At 41.5% G+C, this 17,631-nt stretch overlaps 1 protein-coding gene across 5 annotated transcripts in view; it reads right to left on the bottom strand.

The window, feature by feature from the left end:
* Window positions 1-17,631, bottom strand: part of SECISBP2L (SECIS binding protein 2 like) — a 600,623-nt gene that overhangs the window by 218,173 nt on the left and 364,819 nt on the right. The gene's annotated exons all lie outside the window — the stretch shown is intronic.

Genomic DNA, 17,631 nt, shown 5'->3' on the forward strand with positions numbered 1-17,631 from the left:
ACAAACTTAATAGACAAAAGGAGGGAAGCTATTTAAAGTAGAGACTTGCTTCAATGAGAAGAGAGAGTCAATGAGAACTATCACAGGGACATTAGATAAAATAATATCTATAAAAAAGATTATACATCAACGCAAACCATCGGTACAACCTGGTATACAGAACCTTAAGAGATATCCAAATAAAATGCAAAAAACTAGAAAGACAATGGTGAAAGTTCTACCTAGGAAGCAACGAGCAACAATTAAAGAATGCACTAAACAACTATAAAAAGATGCAAGAAAGGCTAAATAACGTTACTGGTCTAAAACAATAGTAGAAGCAACTAATGGGTCAAGACATATATATGATATTGTAAAAGAATTAGAGACTCCAGAATGCATTAAACAAACAAAGCCCTCTTAAGAACTCTGTGATGATATATATAAAAAAAAATTACAATAAGATAGAGCAGATTTTAGCTGATATAAAGACAGACCCATCCAGGAGAGTTCAGGCCCCAAGAGATAGAACTACCACAGTCGAGATATCAGACCAAGTTGCCACTAAAATTAGAAAGTATGGAGCCAATGAATGAGAACGATTTTAGAGCCTTAGCAAGGACTATCACATCTGGATCATTATTGGATCCTGTACCGCTCAGAATTTGAAAGAAATGGGCAGATGACCTATACCCAGGTCTACTAAAAATATGCAATCGGTTCTTAAACACAGGCATAGTCCCAGAGGTATGTAAGAAAGTACTAATACTCCTATTGAAAAAAAAACAACAGCAGACCCTTCAGTCCTTAGTGCCTACCACCCAATATCGCAACTCCCTTACCTGGTAAAAACCATGGAAAAATAGGTCAGTAAGAAATTACCAAACTATCAGGAAGATCATAACCTCTTAGAAACTGAACAAGCCGGTTTTAGGCCAGCACATGGCACTGGGTCAGCACTGATTCTAGCCTCGGATGAGCTTCAGATGATGGTCAACAGAGGTAAAACAGCATTCCTGATATTGCTTGATTTGTCAGCCGTGTCTGAAACGGTAAACCATCAATAACTTCTATTAGATTGGCAGATATAGGTGCGGATAGGGCACTAAAAAAGTGGATTGAATCCTACCTCTATGACAGAACCCAAGCAATTTCACTTGCCCCTTTTTACTCAGAATTTTTAAAAGTAGAACAGGATGTACCTCTGTGATCAGCCCTTTGCCCGATCCTTTTTAATATCCATCTACGTCCATTGTTGACACTTATTCTATCTTACAGCATTAGCTTTGTAAACTATGCCAAAGACATGCAGTTGATCGTTTCGTCAGAAAATGATACACATTTCATTAGAAGCACTCCACAACTGTCTAAGAGAGATGGTAAATTGGTTGAATAGCAACTCAATAAAATTCAATGGAGAGAAGACTGAATTTCTATGTTGCTCATCCTCCAAAGCTCTGTATATACTCCCAAACAGTTTCTGGCCTTGTACAAGCACAGGCACTACAGAGTTATCACAGTCAGTACGTAATCTAGGAATATAAATTCATGGAGACACATCACTAAGACAGCAGACACGTGATTTGGACTACTCTAAAACCGAAGGAAAATAGTATCACTGCTGCCACAGAAAGCAAGAAAACTAGTGGTTCAAAGTACTGTCTTGAGCAGAATTAGTTATTGCAATGTGCTACTACTCGAAGCCCCAGATTATCTAATAAAAGGATTATACAGAGTACAAGTTACAGTAGCAAAACTTGCACTAGACAAACCCAGACATCCCTTTTCCTCTGGCAACCTTAAGGAACTCCACTGGCTTTCAGTGAAAGAGAGGATCACATTTAAATCACCATGTATTGTGTACAAGGCAATACACGAAATAGGACCCATGCTGTTACAAAGAAAATGTTAACATTACAAACTATCAAGGAACTTATGCTCCTCCTCAGCCAAGCTATTATGTATTCTGGAATTTCAGAAAGTGAGATAAAGAGGCTGGGCTCTCTCATTCTGGCTAGTTCAGTTGTGTGAACATGTGGCAGGCCCTTTAAGAGGCAGTAGGGTCCTCATTCAATTCAGGAAAGGTCTGAAAACTTTGCCTTTCCCAAGTTAGCCAGTTTTGCATCAGAAGGATGGAACCTAAAGATGTACCTTAGATATGGACTTAAAAGTGTTTCCGTTACTGATCTGTTTTGGGTAAGGTTGCTCAAGCACCAGGATACCTTAAAGGTGAAAGTTAAGCTTTATAAATCTAATTAATAATAATTTAGAAATCTAATTAATAATAATTGTATATGCAGTAATGCCTGGTAAACATCTGGAGGGATGCCGACGCACCAGCCTGTCAAGTGCCCATGATTGACACACCATGCCCCAGAGCAATGGTAGCAGCCTTTGTTCTGATAGAATGATCATTCAAGCCTCTTGGGGGCTGCTTTTTGGCTAGTCCAGAGCAGATCTTGAGGCATAACACAACCCACTTGGTGTTAGTTCCCCTTTGCATCGCTTTTCCCTTTTTTTTCCTCCAGAGACAACGATGAAAGCCATCATGTAGTTAATCTCTGGCCCGATTGATGTAAAAACTGAAGGCCCTCTTGGGGGTCAAGTCAGTGAAGCTGTTCCTCTTCCTTAAAGGGTTGTGGTGGAACACAGAAAGCAGTCCAGGTGATGGATTGCCCTATATGGAAGGATATGACTACCTTCGGCAGACATGTCGCTTTTGTGCACAAGACCAGTTTGGGAAAAAGTGGAGCACATAAGATTGTAATTCTCTTACTCACCTGGCAGAGGTCTTGATGGCCAAAAGTTGTGAAAGGACATCTGTGCATAGGTTCAAATGGAGTGTACTTTAGATAAATGAGAAAGATATTAGGCTCCCACTGCAGCACCACAGGTGGTGTTGGGGGAAACATGTGGTTCAGACACTTCAGGATATTTATGATCTGTTAGGCACTCTAAGCAGAGTATGTCCACTCTGGTATTTAAAGATCCTACCAGATGCTGGGCAGTCAGCAAGATGCCTTGAGAGTCCAGCCACTTCCACAGGCACAGAGAATCTTTGCACACGACTCATCCCACTCCAACTGGTTTACTGCAATACCAGCAAACGGATTGCTCGAAACGCCATCAAGTTTATCTTCAAATCTCGGATCTCTACATCTCCCAGATGTCCTCCCCAATCCAGCAACTATGTATACATCACAACAGTTAGCTTTGGGTGGGGTAGAAAGAGGGGTCTGCCGCTGGTCCACACAGTGAGGCAGCCACCACGGCAAATCGTCCTAATTTTCCTTCGACACCTTAATGGACTCCGATAGGTACCCTTGGTGCTGAGTCCAGAGCAGGTGGCATGTCCAGGGATAGTGCAGAAAAGAAAGTGAGTATCTGCTTTGCACGGTCTGGAGCACCTACTGAACAGACATGATGCTCCTTCATGGAGATGGAATGTGATGCGATCTCCCATCAGCAGAGGGTGCTCCATCACGACAAAATTAAAACAGTTATGCGGCTGCATGGGGGCAGGGAGGTGGGGGGGCTTTCCGAGACCTCGACCTTGAAAAGAGTTTGAGGCATGCTGCTGCTGCTGCTAAGGCAGGTAGTCTCAAAGCCTCGTAATGGGCGCTGCTGTTGGGGCTACTGCTGTGCTGGCAGAGCTAGGCCCAGAGAGTGGGCCTTACTCTTTTCTTTAAACTATAAGGGCAGATTCTGGCTTCATTCCAAACAGCTTAGAGTGGTCCAAGAACATGTCCATAACACACTGTTGGACATCAGCCAAAAAGCCAATGGAGTGAATCAAGGCATGGTGCCCAAGCACCACACTGTGCCGACTGCCCTACCCAGCTAGTCTGTGTCCAGACCAGATATTGTCCTCATCATCTTCAACATTGCCTAAATCATTAAGAGGAATATAGTCTGATTTTGAGTTGGCATATTGCCTGGACAATAGGGCATGGGTCTCTAAATCAGACAATGCAATCCGCTCGCCTTCTGGCATCAGTGATGTCTGGTTCGGCATCGATGTGTGTGCCGTTGGTATCGGTCACGGTGTCAAGAGGGGCGTTGAGTCTGGCACAGAGCGTGAGGCCTTGGATGGCATCGGGCTGGATTTGCCAAAGGCACAGTAGAGGACAGAGACAACCTCTAGGTAAGGTCAAGGGGTGAAATATAAGGGAACATATCCACTGACCGTTGACCAACTCGAGACCCGCTTGGATCCATGTGGCCTGAAGGTACTCCAGAGGGATCCGGTTTGGTACCGAAAATGTGGCCCAATCGCCTTCTTCAGCAGTTAGGGCTGCTGTGCCATTGCTCTACGTTCAGGGTGAGACAGAAGCAAGACTAGTGTCTGGATCAGTTCGGCAGGGGTGGGAACAAATCCGCAGCCTAGAGTTGCTAAGGGCGTTTCATGAGTTAAAGTGGCTGGGCAGAGGACACCCATGCTTTGATTTTTTATGCTTCTGATGGTATTTCCTTAACCTACCTTACCATGTGACCATGATGATCGATTACAGGAGAAGGAGTGAATGTGTGCCCTCAACTTTGATCAGTAGTGCTTTTTCAACTTCTGGAGTTTGGCCTTGCGGTTGGCCAATTTTTGAACAGACATGATGCATAGTCGCATTTTGAACTCAGGCACCATAAACAGACACCGAGGTTAACCGTCACCAACATATGTTAGTGACAGTAAAAACATGATTTAAATTGCTGTTTTAGAAGTGGATGTCAGAACACTGAAGTACTGACACCAAAGTCTGTCAGGAATGATAGGATTAGAGTAGCTCTGGATACATGCCAATAAAGAAAGGAACTGACGTCAGTGTGTAGGTGAGGTGCCCCAATGTCACATTTGGGGCATGATGGATCAGGCACGGCGCCGTAGGTTGCCATCTACCAATAGGAGCTGAAATTGCTATGAAAGTTTCTGGATCCAGTCTGAAGCCCGCAGAAATTTACATGGTGAGGAATCTGCAGTAAGAAGTCTCGATCAGAAATGTTTTGCTGGATAAAAACATCTTCTCAAAAGAAAAATAAAACTCAAACACTTATTAGTTTCTCTTAAAAAGAAATGGCACTCAATTCTTCCACAATAGGAGTGATGTTTCATTTTTCCAAAATCTATTGGATTCATTGTGAAAATTGTATGTTTTTGACTGTAAATTCAGGTCACTTCAGAGATTAATTTACACCAATATACCATTTTTGTCTCCAATTATTACTTGTACTTGCCCTCTGAGGATTCACAAGAGTATCATGTGTAGTAGAGCTGTAAGAAAAGAGTACTAAACATTACAGACTACTGTATTAATGCTAGCCTTTCCATCCTCCACTGCTATTATAGGTCTGGTGAAAAAATGTAGTTTGATCAGATGGGCTGCTGATCAGCCTGAAATATTACCATACTTGAAAATGAATTTCCACACAGTGAGACTGTAAAAGGTTTGCCCACAAGCTATTGGTATTTTAGAGGTTATTTTGATGTATGGCATTCAAAGTTTACAAGAGCATCTTAGAATGCTAATGAAATTTATTTTCCAGAAGAGTAGGGCTGAAGAAGAGACTACAACTTACATCAATATTTTTTTCTATTCTTAATCAAGTTCTCATATTTGGATATTTCTACCTTGTAATCTTTGAAGAGTGCTGCAACAGTTCGACCGACCAGGAGAGGGCTAGGGTGGGATAAGAGGGGGGGATGGGGGCAAGTTGGGGTTGAATTTTATAAACACACTTTTATTCGGATACTGATGCAAAATGCAGAATTCCCCTCTCAGATACGATGGGAGACATTGGATTGTTGTAATTATCTGAGGGGATAAAAGGCATGGGAGGGGAGGAAAAACCAAAAGACTGTATTTTGCATGGTTTCATGTTGTAAACATAAGAACGTACAGCAGTCACCAATAAAGTGTGTAAAAAAAAAAATCTTGGAAGAGAGGCCCATTTCGCTATAGCCACTTCCTTACTTAGGAGTTAGATGTATCCTAGATTGTGTCTAGGCTGATCACATCTATAAAGTTTTGTTAGAAGAACTTTTACTTTGTCTGCAAGTTCTTTCTGATTTACACAGTAATCTATGTATGATTGATGCATCTCTACTGCTCAGGGCTTGGCCTCCAACTGCCCACAGCTTTATTATGACAGATGCATGATCGAAGATCACTATGGTCAGGATCTTGGAATTCTGGATGTCTTGTAAAAAAAATAAAAAAAAGTTGGCTAACCAAGATCTTGTTTATTTGAGATAAGATCTAACATGGAGCACACTATAAAATATAGTACTGGCAGTTAGAGCTTAACGGTTATTAAGAATCCATCAGGTACATCTTCGGACAGTGCTACTGAAGCTTTCCTGGCCTTGGGTATCATACTACCATCTACCAAATTTGGGCCTGGATTCTGGTCCAAGACGTCTGCCTTTTCAGTCTTCCTCCACTAAATCTTTCATGTTGGTTTGGAACCTTTCTATTTTTGCATAAACATGTCTTTCATGATATTTCTATAATCAGATAATGTGAGTTTTTTGAGCCATCATGATTTAGATTACCTAAAAGTATGTTGCCCGCTTTTCTAGCAATGGAATGCACGCAAAGCAAATACTGTATTTGCACCATTGTTTTTAATGTCCTCACACAGTATACAAGTCCTTTGGAGAAGTATAAGGCCTGCTGTAGGTTTTTAAAGTGTACAAATATTTTGTTTAACATTGTCGGGCTGCTGCAGGCAATAATGTTCCAACATAAATATGGGTAGTTGACACAAGATTTCTCTAACACTCTCCTGTTCAACTTCAATACTTGAGTTTGGGAATTTCTGTCCCAATTCAGTTCTACACATTGCAACTCTTTCAACATGTTCTGCATCCCTAGGTCTTCTGTTATATAAATGTGAAAAAACACCCTCTTCTCCAGTTCATCCCCACCCCTCTCTCAGACACGATTCCTTACAGGTAGCTACGACATAGCCAGCAGAACAAAAGAGGATGTGAACTCATTACTTAATGACTAGGTCTTCAAACTGTCTTAAGTTCATGTCACTACAGCTTCCTTTTTGTATCCATATTTTGGTAGCCCCATGACGACAAAATTTACTTTGTGATAGTCACTCTTCATGAGGTCAACTGTATACCGCACTCAACCTTCGAGCTTTCAGTATCCGGAGGTTTTCTATAGGTGAGAGCATGCTGACAAGTATACTTTATCATACGACACGGAGAGCCCCAGATGCAAAGCCTCAAGTGAATCACATTTTTAAATTGTGTACAACATTTATTTCAGAGAAAATCCTTCTCTATAAAAAGGATGCTTGTGCAATGAACTGCATGAAAGTCCTATGCAATCTAGATGACGGGGGACTCCCACATCAATGGCGGGGAATGTTTAAAGCATGTGAATCTATGAAATATCCAATACTGGAGAAAGTTAATTTCAGCAACAGGAGGATTGCTACAGCTGACTCAACCTTGCTCCAGCTGTTTCCCCTCTTTATTTTTGTCTTATTCATTCCCAGTAAAAGCCTGGCTAACAGAACTCTACCAATTAGTAATTTCAGCCCGGTTTGGTTTCAACTATGAACACATGTCTCAAATCCTAGGTCTCTAACCTAAAGGTTTCAGTCCAACACCAAACCCCACCTTCTTAAGAAAATCAAGCCACTGCCTGACAAGAAGAGCTTAGTAAAACAGTGCAAGCCCAGGTGATATTGATGGCTCTTAACGATAATGGTAATGCCCCACAATTTGCAGCACTCAAATCTATCCTTAGTCCAATAAACAAGGTTCCCTATTGAGCTGGAAAAGGATAATCTGCGGCTTTCTCATAGGACACCCACTTTTGGTTACAGATAGCCATTGCTGCATTCCATGCAATACTTTCAGGCTTCTACTGCTAGTGCATTCAAAAGTCCTGGGCTGCTTCTACAGTGTATTCAAGGAGAGTTAAGAGTTCCATACCTCGATCCGTCTCTTGGATGCTCTTGGAGGTCCAATCTCTTCCCTCGTGCCCCTTCAGCCTCCAAGAAGACATTGTAATAATCACTGGCTATCATATTCTTAATGTTGCTGCCCACACAACCACAGGCCCTTCCGTTCATGCCAGGCCTGCAAACCCAGTAGCTGGCAGGGACTATTCCTGCTAGTAGATAAATTAGATTTAGTCACTCCATTTCTGGTCTTTTTTGTGCCCAACACACAGTGCACTTATTTCTCGTGGATCCAGTGTAATTACTTGGGTGGTAGTGTAAATCATTCCGCAAAAGTAGTGTTTACTTCTCTATAGACCAAATTTTAAAACAATTGAGATTGTACTATAGAATTCAAAAAGTTGGAAGCTAAAAAACTCTAGAGCGAGCAGTATTTTGTGCTGATCCCTAAATGGCCGCAAAAGGGTAAAACCACATGCAAAAACCATTTGCATAATATTTTTCATTATTACAATACTCATAGTGAGGCTCTAAGAGTTCAACTGCCTCTACCAGCAAAACCTAATGACTATACAGAAAAGGTGCTATTTTTAATTCTTATCGGCAACACAGTCTAATTCATTCCAAATTTTGGCAATTATACAAAACGTTTCTCAAACGACTGACCTACAGATCTGGACAGTGTTGCTTAGCAAGCTGCGGGGTGTTGAGAGGGACCTGAAGGACTCATGAAGAAAAGGAGAAACTACTAATCTAATTCTCCATTATTGGTAAAACTCAAACACAAAATATATTACCCTAGTTGCAGTAAACTAGAACCCTTTTGCAAAGATAAATTGGATATCTTGTAAGTTTAAAAATAAAAAATAAATCAATTGGAATTAAAAACAAACTAAGTATACTAACTGGGCCAAAACATCCGGTTTAATTCTTTTAAAATCCATGAGAATAGACATAACATTTTAATGAAAGCTATTTCGTCTCTATGCCCGTTTTGGAGTGAGGAGCCAGACAAAAGCATCTGGTAAAGGTTTAGATTGAGATCCGAATATCAGTTTTACAACTCCATTGACTGGAGCAACCTTAATGAATGCAGGAGTAACTTCTGACCTAACACCTCCTACGAGCATTCTCCTCACAGATCTTCATTTACATGGAAATTAGCTCACGAGAAGTGCAAGTCCTACGATGTGCGATATTATACACACAAGCCTCCTTCTTCCAACACAATTCCTTCAACCAGAGGCTCCATAAATATGCAAGGCTTGAAAACGCCTTAGATCAATAGAGAACAACACTTAAAGCAAATCATCCTAAGTATGATGGCCATCTTGGAGAAGTAGTGTCCCCAGATTATTAAAGGGGACATAACCATTCCAAGACCGCCACTACTTTCAGGACCAGTCACTTAATTAGGTTTTGGAAGTTACTAGGATACCACTGAAATATGTGCAAGTGCAGTGATGCGGAGCTCTGTGCCTGGGTATTGTGGTAGCAGGGTCATCATACTCAGCAAGTTAGATCACGGAAGAGGTGGCATAAGCCATAAATTTCCATCCTTTTGATTGCAATGCCAGTAACAAATTCCTTGCCTTTTGGATCCCGAGAGGAAGTAAACAAAATATTATGCCCCACAACTGACACTTTCATCTCCGGACTAATCCAACATGCAACTGCGACAACAAGCAATGGCTGAGAGGATGACTCGTTGCCTATTTCTTTGTGTATTTTCATGCAGTGACTAAGATCTGACAGGCAGCTAAGGTTGTTTCTGTCAGACCTAAAATAAATAACCACTATAGGGGGGCAACAGAAACAGTGACTCGGATTTGCAAACATCCTAGTTCATCTGAAATGGCTTTAGAATGGATGCACAGAATGGATCTTTGTCAAACGATCTAAATAATTTTTCTGGGCTTTAACTCTTTCACTCTGACTACTGAATGTAGTTATATTGAAAACATGCTCTTGGTGTTATTATTTATCATTATTTTATCATCCTACTAAAAATATTTAAAAAACACTGCTACTACAGCAGTGTCTATTAAAGCGAATAGGCAGATATAAAAGAATAATATTTGCTTAATATTCATTGCCCATTTAGACACGGTCTCTGTTATCTCTGCACTCATTGCTCAAATAAAGCCAGTTTTGATTGTTAGAGTTTGTAAAATCACTTTACTTTTCCTCTTTGTAACCTTTTTTTCTGTCTTCCATCAAAGGACTCTTAGAGGTATCAACAAGGGTCCCAATAAAGGACTGGACCACAGGCCGGCAGGGAGAGCAATTCTCTGAGAGTACTTATGAAAGAGGGCAAACTTGGCATGTATGAAAATCTCCTCTTATTTTCTGAAAAGTATAGCATGAAAAATTACACATCACTAGAGTGTTACTGTATGAAGATACACAATCCAAATTTTAAGTTTGTCAGGTCATAATTTATAACCAGGTGAGGAGGGATCAGTGAACATGGTGTTTGAACAGATTGCCTGAAAAAATGTACATTTACCAAAAATATTCAAGCATTTGCGAAATGACTGAAGGAAGACTAAAACAAACTTTTAAAGCAGAGCCCAGTGTAGCAACACTGCACTATATTCTGGGACTCTGGAGCAGCCTTCTGCCTTAAAGCGACAACATCTAATTCCTAGCTAAGCCTATTGCTACCAGTTTATCTTCTTAAAAGGAAGAATCAACAGGGAGCTTCAACATAGGCAGAGACGTTCTTTCTGAAGATTAAGACCACATAATAGAGATACATTTTACATATCACACTGATGCATTTTACTTGTAGTACGCTATAGAGGCATGACTCCAAATGCTTAACAAGGGTCGGGTCAACATAGTTGTGTACCAAGCTTCTATTTGATTTGAAAGTAGGCTTTAAGTCGCCTTGATTGCTTACATCCAAGAAAAGCACAGTCAATAGTTTCTGGACTCTTTAAAATCTTAACAATCTTTCAATAATTTAAGTATCCTGTTGTGCAACACATAGTAGTGAAAGTGTGTCATTAGCGGGCCTCTTGTCATCTTTACTTGGTACTGGATATAAAGGGGCAGGAATACATTTCTAAATGTGGAAACAAGAAAACTGGCAACTTTAAGAAAGTGCTTAAATCAGGGGGAAAATGTGAGAAAAAAATCTCAAAACATATAGCTACAATTTCACACTCAAGCACTCCATGTGTTCTTCTGTTTAAGAGCCATCTAACATGTAACTCTAGTTTTCCAGCATTAGTATCTTCAATGGATTCACATGCTTTAACCATTCCCAATCTTCCAGCTTAAAGTCTACGTATAATTTCCATAGCAGTGTTAAGAAATTCTATCAGAAAAGGCATAAAAACCATGCCATTTTAGTAGCACAATTACTTCCTCAGAATAGACCCAAACGTCAGTTAATGAGGTGAGAGTGCATCAATCTCCACTCTCCGATGAGGCTTCAATGCTTTACATTTCTATATCATTAGTTTGAAAGGATACAAACAGTAAAAGCTGCGGACCGTGGAAGCAGATGGGTCATATTTGAACCCATAAAAGATACCAACATTGGAGAACTGTAGTTAAAGGTACCTTGTTCCTTCTCCAGCATTAAATCTTTTACACTCACAAGTTTGTATCAGAATAGCAATTAAAAGTATAACATACTGTGAAAATATTAAGTGGATTACCCCTAAGTAAGAAGAGCATCACCTCAATGGAAGAGATGACACAAAACAACATGACCGATGACAGATTCACTGGAAGAGCCCACATCCCAGCAATAATATTATTTAAATGTGTTGCAACTTCTATAATGCAAATCTACTGAAGTCCGAAAGACACATCAAGGGCTGCAGTGGCCATCACTCCCCTTGTATAATGAACAAGCAGCAGACTGAAAGGGACGACCAATTTTAGAGTGGCAAAGTACAATAGGAGCAGCAATGCTTCTTGCTATTCCTTGTTTTGAGAGCAGACTTCCTCTTTGAGGGTTTCCAAAAGCTACGAAGAGCTGGTCTGATTAACAAAAGGATTTGGTCAATGTAGTATTTTAAGCATGCAGCAGTCATTGCACGTTTCTATAAAATATTTTAAAGGAATGCTTTAAGCAAGAGTGCTTCATTTAAATGAAAGCCCATCGGCACTTTGGGAATTCATTTTGAGGTGGTCCCTAAGAGCATAGTTTTTTATGGAAGCCTAAGAACATAGGCTTAATCGTGAAAGCTTTAATTTCATTAACTTACCTAGTTAACATTAAAGCAAACAGAGCTGTTTTGTTCCATGACATACATCCGATGTCAGCTTTGTTTATGGGTTCCAATAGTGGTTTCATTAGTTGACAAATAAAAGTAGCAGGGTCTAATAGGAGCTTAGGGGGCATACAGGCCAAAAAAAAAACCTGAATAGCCCTATAAGAAATCCATTAATGATCTTTGTTTATGGTGGAGACAAAGATTTTTGAGATCCTAAATATAGCTTCTAAGGGTATTCTAATTGAGGCATACAGAGTTTTGACTGTGCCATTTGTAGACGAGAGGTAGTATCTGATGAGGCTAAACCACTATTAGACGGAAGCCATTATTCTGACAGCAGATCCAAAAGCACTTAAATCTTGTTTGATAAGATTAAGCAGTAGATGAAGTTCCAGCTAGGATCATAACGTGCCAGCAATAAGGCAGAATATCTAACTATTCAAACACCAGGTTCTCAGGATTCATGCCTCAAGGAGGCCTGGTCATAGTGGAGAATTCAACTGTTATCCCTATATATTAGTTTGAGACAAGCCCCCAGAGGTATTCGCAGAGCTTTAGAATGGTGAAGACCAGTTAACCAATACTGGTGGGCCCATGGTAAAGATACGAGGGCCAGCTGGAAGAGAGCTCTCTTGACTTTACAGAGAGCTCTCAGGATGAGAGGAAGCAGTGGAAGGCACAAACAAAGGTCTTGAACCATGAGATTGAAAGGATTATGTTACTTGCCCAGTAAGCATCTGTTCTTGTAGAGCTGAAGATTCACATGCTTTGCATATTCCTGTCATCTAGTGTTGGGTCAAGGTGTTTGTAAGCTGTTTTTCTTCAAAGAAGTCTTTCCAGTCACGAGGTATGGTGACTCCTCCTTTCGGTGATAGTGTGCATGGGCATTGACTCTATTGTTAGATTGTTTTCCCTTAAGAGGGTGAGAATGGAGTAAGTGAGTGTATTAACCCCTTCAGCGCGGCGCGGATTTCCGCGCCACGCTGAAGGTTCCGTGCGCGGGCGGGGCCGTGACGGAGCGGTTCCGTCATGCGCACAGCGCGACCGTCGCGCATGACGGAACCGCTCCGTCACAAGCACGGAAAGGGTTAAAGAGATGTCCATGCATATGTAACGTAAATAATGAGAACTGCAACAACTACTGGTGTCCGGGGAGATGGGAGGGGGCATGTGAATCTACAGCTCTACAAGCCAAGAACAGATGCTTACTGGGTGGTAACATAATCCATTTGTGGAATGTGTGCTATAGATACACATGCTTTGCATACGTAGACTATATAGCATGATTCTCCCAAAGCAGTGGCTAACCAGTAGATGTTGCAGTTGTCTGAAAAAGTGTCTTTAGCCATGCTTGCCCTACATTGACTTGTTGGCGTGCTAATACATCCACACCATAGTGTTTGGTAAATGTGTAAGGTGTAGACCATGTTGCTGCTTTACAGATGTCAGCTATAGGAATGTTAACTAAAAAGCCCACAGAGGCCCCTATTTTGCGAGTGGAATGTGATCTAGGGGGTACACAAAGTTCTTTTAGCTTTTGCATAGCAAATTTGAATGCATTTAACAATGCATCTTGAAATGCCAGATTTAGAGATAGGATTGTCTTTGTGAGGTGGTGCAAATGCAACAAACAATTTGCTTTGTTTTACAAAAATCTTTTGTCCTTGCAATATAATATAATAATGCTCTTCTGACATCAAGTATGTGAAGAACTCGTTTTGCTACAGAATCAGGTTGAGGTAAGAACACAGGTAACTCAACTGATTGTTTAAGATGAAAATCAGGAACTACTTTAGGTATGAAGTTTGAGTTGGTGCAAATAACTACTCTGTCTTTATGAAGAGGAAAGAAGGGTTCTTCTAAGGTTAATGCCTGTAGCTCACTAACTCTCCTTAACAAAATTATTGCAATGAGGAAGGTAACTTTCCATGAAAGGAGCTGTATAGGACAATTGTGAACAGTTCAAAGGGTGGACCCATGAGTCTTTTAAGTACAATATTGAGATTCCATATAGGTGCTGGAAGTATTCTTGGTGGTATTACTCTTTTAAAGTTTTCCATAAAGGCTTTAATCACGGGGACTTTGAAGAAAGATAAATGCTCTCTGTTTTGCAAATATGCAGCTACTGCTGCAAGGTGCAATTGAATAGATGTTTAAGCTAGATTCGTTTGTTGGAGGTGCAGAAGGTAATGTTTTGGACAGAAGCATCTAGTGGACTGATTTTGTTGTTATTACAATAGATAACACATCGTTTCCATTTTGCTGCATAACTGGCTCTGGTAGTGGGCTTTCTTGCTTCTTTTAGAATAGTCATACAGTTTGGGGGCAAATTTAAGTATTCAAACTATGACTTCAGGAGACAAATCATTAAGTTGAGCTCCTTGGGGTTTGTGTGTCTGATTTCTCCATGGTTCTGAGTGAGAAGACTGAAATTGAGGTACAGCTTTTGATGCAGAACTACTGAGAGTTCCAAAAGTGTGGTGTACCATGTTTGCCTGGCCCATGTGGGAGCCACCAAAATCAGTGAGAGCGATGTTTGCTTGAGCTTTTGAACCATAAACGGTAGGAGTGGGAGAAGCAGAAAAGCGTAGGCAAATATCTTTGACCAATTGATCCATAGGGCATTGCCTTTGGAGCGAGGGTTTGGGAACCTGGAAGCGAAGTTTGGGCATTTTGCATTGTCCACTGTGGCGAACAGATCTATTTGTGGGAATCCTAATTGTTGAAAATATGGAAGGAGAACTTGGGGTTGAAGTTCCAACTTATGTTTTTGCTGCCTCCTCCTGCTGAGGAGATCAGCAATTTGATTGTTGACTCCTGGAAGGTGTCCTGGCAGAAGATGAATTCTGTGATGAATTGCCCAGCTCCAGATGGTCTGAGAGAGGCGTGACAGCTGGAGAGAATGTGTCCCCGCCGTTCTTCCTGTACATAGTACATGGCTGTCATGTTGTCTGAGTGGACTAGGACAACTTTGCCTATGAGATGAGACTGAAAAGCTTTCAGCGCTAGAAATACTGCTAGAAGCTCTTGATAGTTGATGTAGAGACGTTTGTGCTTGTTGTCCCAGAGACCCTGAATTGTATAGTTGTTGAGATGGGCACCCCAACCTGTGAGGGATGCATTTGCTGTTAGCATGGTCTGTGGAACAGGGTCGATGAAGGGCCGCGCTTTTGATACATTTTGTGGGTTCCACCACTGCAGAGCGAGGAGTGCGTCTGTCTACCAACACTAGATCTGTTAATAGACATTGTGACTAGTTCCACTGACGTGCTAAGCATTCCTGTAGAGGACGCATGTGTAGTCTTGCGTAAGGCACTATTGCGATGCAAGACACCTTCATTCCTAACAGTGGCTGTTAAGCTTTGATTGGCTTGAAGCGGTAATAACAGTTTGAATATTGTGAATTCTGGCTGCACTGGGAGAGGCTAGTGTTGAGTCGCTCCCAGATGAGACTGTATTTGTGAAGGCTGCAGATTAGACTTTTGCGTATTGAATGTGAAGCCTAATCGGTGGAGTAGGTTTAGCGTGGTCTGTGTGTTTAAGACACTTCTGGTGTGTGCTGGCTTTGATGAGCCAGTACGGGAAGAATTGAATTTGTTGTCTTCTGAGACGAGCTGCCACTTCTGCTAGACATTTGGAAAACACTCTGGGAGCAGTAGTTACTCCGAATGGGAGTACTTTGAACTGATAGTGTTTGCCTGCTATCTGAAATCTGAGATATTTGCGAGAGCTGGATGCACCGAATGTGAAACTATGCATCCTTTAAGTCTAGTGTGGACATAAAGCGGTCTTCTTGTATTAGTAGAAGAACCTGCTGGAGGGTTACCATACGGATCTGACACTCAGATCCAAAAGTGGTCTTAAGGAGCCATCCTTTTTGGGGATTAGAAAGTAGAGCCAGTACACCCCTGAACCTTGGTACTGAAATGGAACAGGTTCTAAGGCTCCCTTTTCTAAGAGAGATTGCACTTCCTGTTTGAGTAACAGTAAGTGGTCTAACGACAGTTTGTGTGTGCGAGGTGAAATACTTGGAGCATTGGTGGCAAGCTCCAGGCAAAAACCATGACAGATAGGATCGATCACCCATATATCGATTGTTATGGATTGCCAAATGGGAAGAAACTGTTGAAGTCCTCCCCCCACTGGTGTTAAATAATTGGGGGGGGGGGGGGGAATATTGGCAAAACACGGTTTGTTGGGAAAAGGGAGTTGAGTGCTGTGGCACCTCTACCCCTACCTTTGGAATTGTTTCCTCTATATCTTCCTCTATAAAAACCTCTAGAGGGAGAGGATTAGGTGATGCCTTTATACAACGAGGCATTTGGGTCTGAAGATATAGTTTTGGACCCTCTTCTGTAAAAGGAGCGACGAAAGGAGCCTCTATTTGAAGGAGACTGGAGCGCCCCCATTGACTTTGCTACCTCTGTGTCCTTCAATTTTTCTAAAGCCTGCTCGACTTCAGGACCAAACAGGTGTTGCTTGTCAAAAGGGGTGTTTAAAATAGATTGCTGAACCTGCTGAACCTCGGTTTAAACCCCGAAATCCTAAGACGTAAATGCGTTCAGAGGAGAATGCTGGTATTTATCTCCCTAGCCGCAGTGTCAGCGGCATCTAGAGCACATCTGATAGACGAGTTAGAAATTAGTTAACCCTCCTGAATTAACTCTTGTTGCCTTGCTTTTATGTCCGTCTGGGAGATATTGGAGCAGTTGCTCTATTTCATCCCAGTGTGCCCTGTCATACCTAGCTAGTAGGCCCTGTGTGTTTGCAATGCGCCAGTGATTAGCGGCTTGAGAAGCCACTCATTTCCCCGAGGCATCTATCAGCTTAAATTCCTTGTCTGGGGAAGGTGCATCTCCAGATGTTTGTGGATTACAGGGGTGGGGAATTTGTATCGCCCGACGCCTTGTACATGAGGATCCTTGTTGTGGACAAGAAGTTTTATTGTCTACTTTGTCCTCCGGACAAGTAGACATTCTCATTAACCCTTGTGCTTCTAATATAATCACAACACAGTTATTTCAGATAGTTATCTGAAATCTTAGTAAATGTGCCTTTTTATAGGTAATTACGGTAACCAAGCTAAACCTGGCTACAGCTTGTGCTCACCGTCAATCCAAGAAGCAGAGACGTCACACTGCAAGGATGCCAGTGAGTGATGCCTGCTCCCATATTAGTTATGCTTCCAGGTGCTAAAAGTTGCTGCACGTGCGCTCTTAGAGAAGCAATAAAGACACGCTACTAGTGGTGCAGAGAGGATTCCCCTGCAGTGGTAAAAGCATTCATGTACGGGGTCAGGGAAGGTGCATGTTGTGCGTTACGAGTCCTTATGAGTGGACAGGAATGCTGTGTATGCAAATTCTCGGAAAGAGTATGATGTTAGAGGAGCCCTGCGAGCTGAAGTTGAAGGGAAGCTGAACAAGGAGGATGTGGTGACCCTGGACGCCCTCAATTACATAAAAGGTCACGGATATAAGATGTACTTGTTTGATAAAACACA

This window comes from Triturus cristatus, chromosome 3_1 (assembly GCF_964204655.1).
Source record: "Triturus cristatus chromosome 3_1, aTriCri1.1, whole genome shotgun sequence".
Lineage (NCBI taxonomy): Eukaryota > Metazoa > Chordata > Amphibia > Caudata > Salamandridae > Triturus > Triturus cristatus.